The sequence below is a fragment of the Rhinichthys klamathensis genome, unplaced genomic scaffold (genome assembly GCF_029890125.1).
Source record: "Rhinichthys klamathensis goyatoka isolate OS25496 unplaced genomic scaffold, OSU_Roscu_1.1 h1tg000209l_1, whole genome shotgun sequence".
NCBI classification, from domain to species: Eukaryota; Metazoa; Chordata; class Actinopteri; order Cypriniformes; family Leuciscidae; genus Rhinichthys; species Rhinichthys klamathensis.
In genome coordinates, this window is record NW_026606734.1 from 997,603 (window position 1) to 1,013,175 (window position 15,573).

The following is a 15,573-nucleotide window of genomic DNA, read 5'->3' on the forward strand; positions in this document are numbered from 1 at the left end:
GGCGCCAAAAACCTCAGAATCTTTTTTCTTCACTCGAGTCTGTTTCACCGTTTGATTTACGCATTCAGAGCGGAGTAAAATTAGGAGTTTTTATCCCCTCTCGCGTTCCGGTGGAATCTACTATGTCTCTTTGTCGCACGTGTGGTGGACCCATCGAATTCCCGGATGCACACAAACTTTGTGTGCTGTGCCTGGGTCGGGACCACGCTGAGGCGGCACTTGAGGGATCGGGATGTCCCGCCTGTGAGGAGCTTCCCATCAAGATCCTTCGTGCAAGGCTGGCCGTTACACGTAACGACGACCTTGTGTCTCCTGCCTCTCCCCAGTCTGCCGCCTTCGAGCCGCGGACCGGGAGACAGCAGAGATTTCCATCCGCGGGTTCTGTTGAGGCGCTGTCGTCGGCCCAAGGCCCACGCCATCCTCACGTGGCAGAGCCCGTGACTTACTCTGAGGCCTCTTACCGCCCTCCTCAGGAAGCGCGGGAAATGGTCTCGTTTGGATACGATGATGACGACGCCATGTCCACCAATGCCTCCGACCGAGGTCCGAGTCTCCGTCTGAAGGCGCCCCCGCCTCTTTGGATGCGGAGCTTATGGCCATTCTCTCAGAGGCGGTGGCAGATATGGAGCTGGAGTGGACGGCGCCCAAGGAGCTGCCATCGAAAAGAAAATGGATGGACGGTTCCTTCCTCGGCGCGGGCCGTCAAGCTGAAGCCCCGCGGAGACCCGCCCCCTTTTTCTCTGAGGTCCACGAGGAGCTCACCAGATCATGGCGCTCCCCTTACTCAGCCCGAGCCCATGCACAAGGTACCCAGCTGCTGACTACAGTGGAAGCAGCTGAGAAATTAGGGTACGCTCGGTTGCCTCCCGTCGAGGATGCCATCGCGGCTCATCTGGCGTCTTCTCCTGGCTGGAAGACCACCCAACTGCCTTCCAGACCATGTCGCGCTACTGCCCACATGGCTGAGAAGGCTTACACTTCTGCGGGACATGCAGCATCTGCCCTCCATACGATGGCAATCCTGCAGGTTTTCCAGACGCGACTCCTAGGGTCCCTGGATGAGGGAAGCCCGGACCCTGAGTTGCTCAGGAAACTGCGCACGGCGGCAGATCTCGCTCTGGCGGCGTCTAAGAAGGTCGCTCAGGGAATCGGACGCAATATGGGCAGTCTTGTGGCCCTGCATCGCCATCTGTGGCTAACGCTGTCGGGGATGCGCGATACTGACAAAAGGCAGTTCCTGGACGCTCCGGTAAGCCCCACGGGCCTTTTCGGTGTTGCGGTGGAGTCGTTATCCGACAAGTACGCAGAGACCATCAAGCAGTCTAGAATGATGCCGCATCTGCTGCCGAAACGGTCTCAAGCCCCCCCGGCGGCGAGATCCAGATCTTCCTCTGCACAGCGCCCAGCGGGACCTACCAGACGCGCGCCCCCGAGCGCGGCAGAACGTCGCGAGCCAGAGCCCCCCTTCCGCCAAAGGCAGTTCAGGAAGCAGCCCCGCTTCGGTGCGAAGCCGGCCTCTAGTAGCCAAGGACGCCCGGCGGGCAAAAAGGAGCGGCATTCCTGATGCGTGTGTCGGGGAGGAGAGAGCGCGGGACGTGTTCGTCGGACCCGCTGCAAAGAGGGCGTGTTCCCGCCCAGAGTTCGACGAGAATGTGTTGATTTTGAAACCGCTGTGTTCTGTTTCAATAAACAAAGTGCATTACATGTCTCAGCAAAAGAGCTTTCTTCCTCCCAACACTATTACCCGCGCCATAAGCGAAACCTCTCTCCCGGGAGACGTTTCGCAGAGCAGAAGCTCGGGGAAACCCGAGAAGGTGGTTATTTATGTCCCCGTGCAAAGAGCCGCGGACGAGCCATCTGCCCTCAATATAGCGGCCAATGCTTCCCTGGTGGCTGGCGCCCAGCCCCCGCCGCAGCATTCATTAAAGCCCCCCCTATCGAGTCACCTGAGTGCGTGGTCAACACTACCGACGGCTTCACTGTGGGTGTTAAACACGATAAAACGCGCCTACACGCTCCAATTCGCTCGCAGACCACCCCGCTTCGGCGGTGTGATTTTGACAGAGGTGTCAGAACAGAGCGCCCCGTTACTTCGGGAAGAAATCTCCTCTCTCCTGGCCAAACAAGCAGTAGAGATAGTTCCCGAAGAGCGGAAAAACTCGTTATTTTCTTGTACCAAAGAAGGACGGAGGTATGCGCCCTATTTTGGATCTGAGATTACTGAACAAAGCGCTCGCGAAACGCGCGTTCAAAATGTTAACAGTGAAGCAGATCCTCGCGCACATTCAGCCCGACGATTACTTCCTTGCAGTGGATCTACAGTGGGTACTCAACCAGAATAATACTTTTACCGCCGCCGCTCCCGCGGCGGTAAAATTCTGGTGTGTATTTGTTGCCTTTTACCGCTAAGAGGCGCTACAATTACAGACTTTGAAAAGTGTCAGTTTATTCTCTCTATTGCGTAATCTGCCGCAGTGCCGCTGCTCATTCAGAGCCATTGAAAGCTGGTAACAGATGATTTAAAGTGAAACTTGTAGTTAAACGAATTCATAATCACAATAGGCCTACTGAAATTAAATTGAATAAAGTGAAAACATTTCAACATAAAACATTGCAACCGAAACATATTAGGCTATCAATGAGGGTTTGGAAGAGCATAAGACAGTATTTAACAGCGTTCAGACGATAGCTCAGCGGTTAACGCAACAACATGAGCCGCACTACGCTTCAAACGATCTGAGATCGAATCTCAATGGAGCCAATTTGCTGTTGACCGAATTCGTTTATGTTTTACCGTTCTTGATGCTTCAATAGGTAACTGTTTATTAGCGAGTTCATTAACTGTTTACTTATGTAAAGTCAAGAGTTTTGTTTAAATTATCAATGGCACATTACACATAAATTTGCTACATTCCAGTAGAGCCGCTGCACGACAAAACTGATGAGGGAAGATTAGCTGATCGCGTCAGAAAATGAAAACAATGAAGCTTGTCTTTAATCTGCTAAATTATTGTTTTGTGAATCATTCACGAAATTGAGGTGATAGACAGTGATACCCGGCCATAGCAACGGAAGAAATTTTTCAAACCAGATCCATAAATTGAACAAATCAGAAAAGACTGATTTTGTTGACTTGGCTACACAAAATAACAGACTAACTAAATAGTATTGCTTTCAATATAAAAACAAATGAAAATGTAAAAGAACACTAAAATTAATTAAGTTTGAAACCCCATCGCACATTTTTAAGGTTTAAATAAAGTGGGACAGTTTATTTGTTTAAAACAGCTGGTTGCATTGAGTTTAGAGTTTATTTCCTTTGCGATGCAAAATAAGAAACACAGAATCTTATTCTTGCAACATTTTAAATTTGTATTGCCAAATAAATTGCAGCTTAATTAAACAATTAAAACAGTACAAAACGAACAAAACGACATAAATTAAGAACATGCGTTTTTCTTTGCCTCTCTCTTGCGCTGGATCTCTTTTTAGCAAAGTTTATTTTGTCTCCCTCCAAAAAAATAAAAAAACTGTAACAAATGATTTTGCCTTTGTTGCTTCAAAGACACAGCATGCCTTGTTGAATTCACTTACAATAAAACGAGGTTGAATTAAAGAGCTCTTTATCTGCTTCGTTTCGTCAACAGTTAATGTTTAGATAATGCCAGATTGTTGACAATCATACACACTGCTTCAAACATTCTAAAACTCTATAAAAACAGTTGAAACAACTGGATTGAACACTTTAATTTAAATTTTGTGTGAAAAACTTTAAATACAAAAAATACACTATATTTATAATTAAATAAGATATAGGGCCTACATTTGGACACATCGAGAGATTTATCCTTAAAAGAATTTAGCCTTTGCCTGCTCATTGGGCTGGCTATCCGACATCTCCATATGAAAGACGAACATTAACACCTATTGTGCACGCACGATAAAGCCACTGTCCCTCCAAACCCCCACAGGCTCTCTGAATCTGAGACTGACTTAAAACAAGAAGTCGCAATTCACACTTAAACCGCTATTAGACATTAGCATTAGGCTATTAAAGTGTTGATAATGAAGGAATTAAATAATGTGAGCTACATGTAGTGATATTTCTGTCATGAAACTTTATTACTAAATATTTAATTTCAATAATTCATTCAATTTCAATAAGTTTTTCTTTTTTATTCAAATAAATCTCGAACCACAGTGCTTCGTTGTGCTGCTGTTAAACTAAATAACATTTATAGAATAATTATGAACTTAAATGAAACAATAGCGCAACATTTCGACAAATAAATTATTTGATTTGTTTTTACATTTTAATTCAGGGCGATTTAGCCTATTTAATTAGAGCGAGATTTCCCCCTTGCCTTGTCCTTTCCTCATTTTTAAGCGCTCACATAGTTAAACATGTTTAGGTAGATCCTCTGTACCTCTCAGTTTCAGATGGATTACATAATCAGATAACATTTATTAAATATTTAGACATTTAAAGGCTTTAGACATGAGCTGAGGCAAGTGGCTTTCGGTTCAGTTTTGTGACGAGCAGTTCCCGGAGACAGAGACGACTGCTAAAATGTTGTTAGCCTAATATGAATAAAAGTTTACTAGAAGCCTATTAAGTTATTTTAGCTGTTATGAGAAAAATAAATCCAAGTGAACGCGCCGCCGCGTTTGTCGAACACTAATTCAACATGCCAGAATAAAACCCGACTTTAGAACAATAGCGACACCCGACGTGATGTGCCAAAACTATAAACTTCAATATTTCATTCAAAATAATCTCAAAACGCTTTGTGACATTTTGAAAAGCCGTGGGCCTACATTAAGGCCACTGGAACCACGAACGTAGGCTACTGTAACTGAAACGCTGGTTTTGATTTTATTGTTTGTCGTTTAAACGTGCCTGTTGCATATCTTTATTTTATATATTTTATATGGTCTATTGGTGAAGTAGCCTAAGCCTATTAGCACTGATTACTGCGGAGGAAGGGGGTGGGGGGTTAAAATAATTCAGCAGAAGCAGGGATGATTAGACCAGAAGGAAATCCCCGTCCCCCCTGGCAAATCGCACCTTGCTTAAAACCATGTTTTTAAAAACTCAATGTAGGGAATCCAAAAAATAGGCTTTATAGGCCTAGGCTATATATATATATATATATATATATATATATATATATATATATATTTTTTTTTTTTTTTTTTTTTTTTTTACAGAACTGCTTTTGAAATTACGATTGGTAGATGTTAAGTCATTCTGTTGGATACTATTTGTTCCAGTGTAAAATGGAAATGCATGGCAATTTTCTTTTATAATATAAGCAAAAACTAGGCCTATATGGTGCATAACAGAGTTTTAGAACTAGACAAATCTCTCTGCATTAATAATAGGATATAAAATGCATTAATAGGGTAATATAAAATTGACAAAAGTCCTTGTTTGTGCGGGATTTGAACCCGTGTTATCTAAATGATTGAATCGTAAATTCTTCCACTCGGCCATGAATTTACTCACTGTGAAATGCCCAAACGTTTGTTTCTCCAGTGTGTTCGCTCACATGAGCGAGAAAACGTTTTATCGTTAGCATAAAACACCTTTTACTGTTTTAAAAGATGATATCTTATCTGTATGACCAAAAATTACGGAGTAGGATAGCTTCTATCCTAGAAAGTTCTTTTAGCTGTTATGAGAAAAAATAATTTCAAGTGAAAGCGCCGCCGTGTTTGTTGAACTCTATTTCAACATGCCAGACTTTAGAATAATGCGTAGCGCCACTCGGCGTGATGTGCCAAAACACTTAATTATAAACTTCAATATTTCATTCAAAAACATCTCAAAACGCTTTGTGACATTTTGAAAAGCCATGAATGTATTAAGGCCACTGGAACCAGGATCGTAACTGAAACGCGCTGCATGTTATCTCTCAATACAGGAGCAGAAGCGCCGGTTCAGATTTTATTGTTTGTTGTTTAAACGTGCGTGTTGCATATTTTATATATATATATAATATATATATATATTTGATATGGTCTATTGGTGAATTAGGCAAAGCATTGATTACTGGGGGTAAATCCCCCACCAGCATATCGCACCTTGTTACACAATGTTTTTAAAAACGTAGCCTATGGAACCCCATGAAGTTTTTTTTTTTTTTTTCTGTTTTTTTTTTACAGAACTGCTTTTGAAATTACGATTGGAATTATTATACAGATTGATATAAATTCAGTCAATCTTGTGGATAATATTTGTTCCTTTGTGTAAAATGGAAAAATGCATGGAATTGTATTTTATAAGTAGGCTACTGTGTTTGGACAGGATTTGAACCCGTGTCATCTAAATTATTGAAACCTAAGTTCTACCACTCGACCACAACTTTTCTCACTGAGAATTTCCCAGAAGTTCGGTAGTTCAGCAGTTAGTGCGCGCACACGAGAGAAGCGCTCTTCTTCAATCCTCTCATTCCTCAATAGTTTAGCGTCATTGCACCTAATTGCGAGAGAGGCCTATTTTAACTTTTGATTCATAAAATGTTCTGCTCTAAAAGTTTGTTATATTCTGTTTAAATGTAGCCTACTTTTACTTTACGTTTTGCTTTCGTTTAATTTAACTGAATCTGTTAGCCTATAGGTTAAACTATTTATTTATATATATATATATTTTTTGTTCTAAAGGTTTGTTCTATTCTCTTTCGTTTGTTTATTTTTATTTTATTTTTTACATATTCAATCAGTCTCAACTATTTCATCCTTACTGTTAATTGACATTAGCCCGTTTCAAAATGCAGCAATTGCGGCTGTTTTGCTAAATGCCCTTTTGCGCCACCTGGCGGTCATTTCGCAAAGGACTTTGAAATGCGACTAGTTTATTTTTGCCGCGGTGGATTTGCCGCGGCACGAGTCGCGGCGGTAATAGGCATTCTGGTTGAGTACCTACTGTAAAGGATGCACCCCGTGTGTTTACAATGTGCATGAATGCAGCGCTTGCTCCCCTGAAGCCCAGTGGAATGCGCATTCTGAACTATCTCGACGACTGGTTAGTCATCTCGCGTTCGAAGAGTGTCCTTGTGGAACACAGACACAGACTCCTCGCTCACCTGACGGATTTGGGACTGTCTGTGAACATGCAGAAGAGCGCGCTTCAACCGTGCCAGTCCATCACATTCCTCGGTATGGTGCTGGACTCACGCACTATGATCGCGAAGCTATCAGAGGCGAGAATCCAGTCGATTCAGAGAGTGTTAGCCCTATTCGTTCAAGGCAGAGCCATCCCCTTAAAAACGTTTCAGAGGCTACTCGGTCTAATGGCAGCTGCAGCCTCCGTCTGCAGACTGGGCTTATTACACATGAGACCGCTTCAGCACTGGTTACAGGGGCGCGTACAGCCGCGGGCATGGGCATGGAGAGCGGGAACGGAACGCCTTGTTATAACGCGTTCATGTCTGGAGACTCTAGCACCGTGGTTCGGCACGACCATGTTCGAGCAGGGAGCTGCTTTGGGCAGAGTGGTCAGACGCGTAGTGGTCACTACGGATGCGTCGCTGTCAGGCTGGGGAGCCCTCTGCGATGGCAGACCGGCATTCGGTACGTGGACAGGAGATCGGACGCGCTGGCATATAAACTGCTTGGAGATGGAAGCAGTTCATCTAGCGCTGCGTGGGTTCCTCCCATTTGTGAAAGACCGTCATGTTCTCATCAGAACGGACAACACGGCAGTGGTGGCGTACATAAATCGCCAGGGAGGTTTACGTTCGCGATCCCTGCAGGGGCTAGCGAGGCGGCTATTATTATGGACGGACAAAGTACTACTGTCGATTCGAGCAGTACATGTGCCGGGCAGTTTGAATTGCGGCGCGGACATGCTGTCCAGGGACGGCATTGTGCACGGAGAGTGGAGGCTTCATCCGCAGACGGTAAACATGATCTGGAATCTGTTTGGCAAAGCGGAGATCGATCTCTTTGCCAAACTCTAATCTTTGCCAAACTCTAGTCCCCCTCTAAAGGGAGACGCACTGTCGAGCCGCTGGCCGAAGGGGCGGAAGTATGCTTTTCCTCCGATCAAGTTAATGCCGCTGGTGCTGCAAAAGATCAGGGAGGAGAGATGTGCATTGGTTCTGGTAGCGCCGAAATGGCCCAACCAGCCGAGGTTCCCGGAGCTAGTGAACATGGCGCTTTTTCCCCCGTGGCGGATACCGCCGAGAAGAGACCTCCTATCTCAGGCGAGGGGGACCATATGGCACCCCAACCCGGAGCTGTGGGACCTGCACGTGTGGCAGATCAGCACGGAGTATCACAGCGGGTACTACAGACAATAGCAGAGGCTAGAGCCCCTTCAACGAGGCGCTTATACGCTCTAAAGTGGAGGGTGTTTGCTAACTGGTGTGTTGACAAAAAGGAGGACCCCAGGAATTGCGATATCGCCATTATTTTGACCTTCCTACAGGAACGTCTGGATGCTGGCTGTTCGCCATCTACACTGAAAGTTTACGTGGCCGCTATTGCTGCTTGTCGTAATGTAGATGGCCATTCAGTGGGGAAACACCCTTTGAAAACAGGTTTCCGCCGGGGAGCGAGGCGGCTTTCCCCCCCCCGCCTTCGTCAGATGCCGGTGTGGGACCTGTCGTTAGTGCTTAGTGCGCTGTCTGACCCGCCTTTCGAACCAGCTGAGTCTAGTGACATCAAAGTTCTCTCATTCAAGACGGCGCTTTTGCTCGCGCTAGCCTGCGGTAAGCGGGTGGGGGACTTGCAGGGTCTGTCAGTGAACAGTGCATGTATGCAGTTTGGACCGGAAGATTGCATGGTCAAACTTTTACCCAAGCGCGGATACTCGCCTAAAGTGCTCTCAACTCCATTCAGAGCCCAGGTGATTACAATTCCAGCATTTTGCCCCGATGTGGTCAGTATTTCAGAGTCTCAGAAGGACGCTTTGTGCCCCGTGCGTGCCCTGCGTGCTTATGTGAACAGAACTAGCCATTTTCGAACTTCAGAGCAGCTCTTCGTCTGCTTCGCGGGTGCCAAGAAAGGCGGCGCGCTGTCGAAACAGAGGCTATCACACTGGATAGTGGAGGCTGTGCGACTGGCTTATACTTCTCGGGGAGCTGTTTGCCCTATAGGAGTGCACGCCCACTCCACTAGGAGTTTGGCGTCATCATGGGCGTGGGCGAGAGGTATGTCTATCCAGGACATTTGTTTCGCGGCAGACTGGTCGTCGCGTAATACGTTTGCGAGATTCTATAACTTGAATATTCCTTCATTCACACCGCATGTACTGTCAGTACAGGGAGAGAAAGCTGAGCTGTCATTGGACTAGGCTAGACATGCCCCTAATGGCGCACACTCTAGCCGCGGTTCCGACTAAGCGTGAGTTATTAGCAATATAAAGCTATCTGTTCTCTATGTTGTGTCCTTATTATTATGCCCGCATTCATAAGCCGGCAGTGTATTCCTAAGCACCAATCACCTTGCTGCAATTCCCACCCATTCAGTTCAGTGTTGCTTAACTGTGTGGGAGGGGCCACGTTGGTGCGGTTGCCGACTTGGCTCTGTGCCAAGAGGTGGTTTCGACCAGGTCCGGTGGCGGTTCCTGAGCTGTATAGGGATTAGCGCTTGTGCTATCTTCAGCTCGTTCTAGCTGGGCGGGGTTTTTCCCACTCGGCGGGGGTTTTATTGCTCCCCATACGTAATGTCGAGAGACCGACTCGATAAGGGAACGTCTCTGGTTACTCACGTAACCGTAGTTCCCTGAGAGGAGGGAACGAGACATTACGTAACCTGCCGTGTGGGAAGGGCTCACAGTTCCTTACTCTCGTTCAGCTAAGATTCTGAGGTTTTTGGCGCCCGCCGTCACCTATATTGAGCAGTGTCAGCCAATTAGGTGATGGCGGGACTGCCATTGGCTATTTGCAAGCAAAAGAGTTATTCTATCAAACTTCATGATTCGAGGAAAATGGATTTCCCCATACGTAATGTCTCGTTCCCTCCTCTCAGGGAACTACGGTTACGTGAGTAACCAGAGACGTTTCAGCTGTGGCGGAAATCAGTTTACCCGACGTGACGTAGTTTCCGGTTACGCGTGAAAAAGGCTTATTCTAACGTGAGAGCTCAACTCGCGTTTGATTGCCGGCGTCTGTATGTTGTCGTTATGGCTGAATCAACAGCTACTCGGAAGAAAGCGAAGAAAGCAAAGATTTTGTCAGAGGAGACCAGAAAAAGGGAGAGTTTAAAATAAACATCGGCATAAAAGTGTATATATAATGTAATATTTACTGCGAATTCGTGTAACAAAACTGATATAAGTCACAACATACTGCCGTATGCAAATGTAAATGTAAATGTATTTTTTTTCCTTTCAGCTCATATATGTTTGTATTTGTGTAAAAGGAAAAACAAACTGAAGACTACAAATAACGGAAATATGTAGTGAGTTATATCAGTTTTGTTACACGATTTCCCGACTGCTCGATTTCATCTCCAACCCATTGCAAAGAGATCCTGAAGACGTTAATTGTTTGCTTCAGGTGGGTTTGATTAGGGTTGGAGATGAACTGTGCAGGACAGACGATCGGCAGGAGCAGGATTGGGCAACCCTTGTCAATGCGACTTACCTGATCAGACATTGTTTTCTGCGTATGCTACTTTTATTCAATTTGTTTTCTTTATAGGATTTATATTATTAATCTTATTATTATTTTGGTCAGTAGTGAATCGATTAACTTTCTCCAACATACAAATCAAATGCCGTCTGCACACACATAAAGACACGGGAGGTTGACCGGTTGACTGTTTGTTGTTTTTGCGACAATGCTGCGGCGCTTGTGGCCTCTAGGGGGAACTAGACGTGAAAATTACAGGTCGAGCGCACCCTAGTGGCCAAAAATTCCACAGTGTGCCTTTAAAGGTAACGGCTCATTTTTTAATTTCATAACTCCTGACACAAATTAAGACATAACTGTCACTATAAGTTTCTCAGAATACAATAGTGGTCAAATACTGAAACTTGAGTCTTATATCTTTTTAATGATGTAATATCTGTCAAGTTAATAACATTAATTATGATAGTAACTTTGAACTATTTAAAAAAAAAAACGCTTCAGAGCGCCCACGCTCTGGTGAAGCTTAACAGGTTAATTAAGGTGGTATTTTCCTTAGAAGAATTATATCCATACATAGTTATAAGAACTGTGTTGGTCTGGCCAAGTAAAGTAACTACCAATTCAGTTTGTCCAAGTTACAGAGTAAAAAAAAAAAAAATAAAAAAAACCTTAAAAGTTAATTATCATTAATCTCCATGTTATTTTAAAGATTTTGATCAAATAAATATAGTTTGACTTAGTGTGAAATGTCAGTCTCTCCTGGTCAGGGAAATCTTTTTCTATATTCCAAAATTGAGAGGAACATAATGACTGATGTCATTCACCATTTCTTTTAAATTTTCTATCTTTTCCCCATCATTTTCATTGTTTACTTCCATGACGCTTGCTTCCAGTAATACATACAATAAAAAGTGAGTGGTTTCAACTCTATAATCACCAAAAAAGAAAAAATCACTTTGTGGACAGCTGTAAATGAAGTGCACAGATGCACCGTTTGGAACAGAGACTATGGAGAAAATGTTTCAATAGCGTTCTTTTTCCATCCAGTTTTTGCTCTGTTTTGTTAAACAAAGTGAATATTAGAGACTGTTAACACAGGCAACGTGACTCATGAGACACATCGTTTTTATTGTCTTTTTTGGGCATAAGAACGATTTTTTCATCAAATCCTTTGATCACTTATGACAGCCTGGTCTGTCTTGAGTATGCTGGTCACATAATTTGCTTCAAATTTTTTGTGATCAATTAGTCAGCCTGACCTAAATCCAACATGGCTGCCAGTGGTGCAGAACATTCAGATTTTGAGATAAGTAAATATATATTAAACTTACTTTTCTTCTGAAAAAAAAAAAAAGAATACTGCTAACATTAATTGTGGAAATTGTCTCAAGGTGCTGAAGGAGAAAATTAAGTAATATGTTGTTCATGTTGTTATTTAGCACGTTTTGAAATGTATGTGACTGCTGAGTTACGTTGCCTGTTTAGGGTATAAAAAAGGGATTAAACTAGCTCTATTTAAAATGCACTATTCAAACTTAAATGATTGTAATTCAAGAATGCTTTGGAATATAGACCTAAGTTTGGTCTTGTTTTAAAGAAATCACTCAGCAGATTATTGTTGAAGTGAAAGCACTTCAAAATAATGAAAGTATGAAAAAGTAATGGAAGTTTAAATGTACAGTAAATCAAATATACTGTACTTACTATTTTTTCTTGTTTATAAAATATGTATTTTACAAAATATTTTTTACTATAAAATTACTATAAAATCAAAGCCATATATCTAACCAAGTTGTGTTCCAAATTTGAAGTTGATATCACAAAAAATTAAAGGGATACTCCACCAGTTTTTCTTATTAAACTATGTTATTCCCTTAACTAAGACGAGTTGATACATACCTCTCTCGTCTCAGTGCGTGCACTATATCGCTCTGTATTGCCGCAAAACTATGTTAGCACTTAGCTTAGCCCATGCATTAAATATGGGCCAAGCAGAGAAGCGACCAAACACTTCCACGTTTTCCCTATGTAAACACAGTTACTCGAGTAGTGTAACTTGCTGGTGACACAAAATAAACCGTTGCGCTTTTCTAAGCGTTTAAAATTGATGACTATATTGTATGGCGGAATACCATAACAAGTGCTTTTGAGCACTTCGACTTGGCGCAATAATATCTTCACTCGTGAAAAGTCCTCTTACCGGCTCCCGCTTCCTCTCCCCCTCCCTCTGACATTTCCGTCAATACAACCAACGTGACTTTTACTACCTGTGCTATTAGCAAACTGCAGATCATTTGCAATGGCGGACTTTGTAGATGATTATGACTTCTTTGTAGAAGACCCAGAGCCATATCTGTTTGAACCCGAGTACACGGAGGAGGAGGAGGAATTAGCTCTTATGGACCGTGAGAGGCAAGAAAGATATGATCCAGAACAGACCGGAGCTGGCGAAAGACCACGGGCTTTCTGTAAGTGATCTGAATATTGTTGGTGTAGCCTCATCCTTTAGGCGTGTTCCTGCGCAGGTATAGTCCTCCTTTGTGAAATGTTCGGAGCAAACACGCCACTTCTTCAGAGTCATCAATGGTGTTTTGGGATTCTTGTTCAAAGCAGCTAACCCAGCTCTCCGCTGTATGTGGTGTGTTGGAATTCGGTGAAAAATGACAGCACTATGTACATTCTCCTTATTTTCACAACCCTTTACGATGCACGCTTTAACCATTATTGTACACAAACTAGCTTCCAATAACCTGTTACTTCGTCAACTCCGCTCGAACTACTACTACCGGCGCATGTCACGTTGGTTGTATTGACGGAAATGTCAGTGGGAGGGGGAGAGGAAGCGGGAGCCGGTAAGAGGACTTTTCACTAGTGAAGATATTATTGCGCCAAGTCGAAGTGCTCAAAAGCACTTGTTATGGTATTCCGTCATACAATATAGTCATCAATTTTAAACGCTTAGAAAAGCGCAAAGGTTTATTTTGTGTCACCAGCCCAGGTCAAGTTACACTACTCGAGTAACTGTGTTTACATAGGGAAAACGTGGAAGTGTTTGGTCGCTTCTCTGCTTGGCCCATATTTAATGCATGGGCTAAGCTAAGTGCTAACATAGTTTTGCGGCAATACAGAGCGATATAGTGCACACACTGAGACGAGAGAGGTATGTATCAACTCGTCTTAGTTAAGGGAATAACATAGTTTAATAAGAAAAACTGGTGGAGTATCCCTTTAAGTTCCCATGAGATTTTGTTTAGGCATAATACTAAAAATAGCCACAACAAATTAATACATTTCTGTCCAAATATCACTTCTGTCACAAAATATGGAACCTTGAGACTCAGACCTTTCTGACAATATGTGTTTTGTCAAGATTAGAAAAGGTTTTGATCATAAATTATAAAACATGACGATGCCCAAAAGGGGAGGAGCCCGATAAAAGAATTTAGAGTACCGTTTCTATGGTAACGCAACGTCCAATTTCAAAACGGGTTTCACAGGCTGAATCTTGAGTTCGTAAGCTTTCGAATGATATACATTTGTCAACATTAGATCAGGTGAAGTATGGGATATAATTGTTTTAAACATGCAGTGGCAGTAACAGTTAACAGATTAATGACTTGGTCCTTTTTTTATACCCTAATCAGGCAACGTGACTCATAAAATCCAAAATATATCAATTTTTAAAAAAAATCTTTTGGATATGTTTTATTTAAGTCCAAATGATATAAAAAATGACATGAAATTATTTTTTGCTTAGAATTTTCCACTCTTGCCTGTTTAAGGGTTCATGCACTGTTACAGTACCAAATCAGGGCGAACCGTATGAATGTTAGATTGTCCATAGAACTGAACTTTTTGAGAGAACATCACATATGTTGACTTCATAAATTTATTGATGCTGATTTCCTAAAATTGTTTTGTTTTACTAAAACTTTTGAACGGTAGTCTATAGCTATACCAACGCATATTAAATATGATCTATTCAAAACGAGGTTATAAAATTTGAAAATAAATGTTTTTGCAACCATGTTAGCATGAATGAAAATGCAAATTTTTCAATTAACTTAGATAACCTAGAACTTAGATAATTAGTATGGGCTGCTTTTGATCCATAAGACTTTATGGATCATTTTGTGTTAGGCAAAGTGCTAAGGGTGTTTCCGAGTCTGATGGACACGTGAGAGAACTGAGGTAAAAGTCAATGACAAAAGCTTTACCAGACCTGTAGTAAAGTTCATTAAGTCCCTGAATTGCCTAAAAGGATTCAAATTCAACTGGAGCACATTTACACTACAGTTTGTGAGATTGTGCGTTTGTGGTCGGCTACTCTGTGTGCGTCCATTCGAGAAAAGTGAGTTCAATATTATTTTAAAGTACTGTACTACAATAATGAAAGATCTGCTGCATATACAACTATTTCACATACTTTGCACAGGCTGTATTTAGCATGTCTTGGAAATATTCTGATTGTGTTTTCTTCATTGGGAATTAAGCAATATGAAGGTTATTAATTTCTCTCCAAGCATCATTCAAACATATTTAAAAAGAGACACTTTCATTTTGTGAATCAATTTTTATGTTAGTTTCTCTGCTTATTCTCACACAGCAGAAATATTCAGCAGTACTCGAGTCATGTGTGGTGGAGTACGCCTATATGTGATTTTATTATTTGACCCCTTGGTGGCGCTGTTAAACAGCAAATTGTCTGTGAGAAAGATAACTGTAATATGCCCATATATCTAGAATAAATAAATTTTTAAGAGTTGTCTGATTTATTGTCAGTTAACGCTATCAGGATGATATGCACTGTCATATGGACCCAAAACTACATGAACATTAAAATGACTCTGAAACCGTTTTACCAAAATAGAAAAAAAAACATGTTTTTAAAAATGCATAAAATTATTGTTTGAATCTTTTTATAGCTAAGACACACTGACTGGTATTCAGCCTATCAGAATCACAAACAAAGGCATATTTTTGTTGAGCA

At 42.3% G+C, this 15,573-nt stretch overlaps 1 protein-coding gene across 1 annotated transcript in view; it reads left to right on the top strand.

Annotated features, from left to right (window-relative positions):
- Positions 1 to 15,573, top strand: part of LOC130097032 (uncharacterized) — a 103,035-nt gene that overhangs the window by 24,681 nt on the left and 62,781 nt on the right. The window lies entirely within an intron of this gene.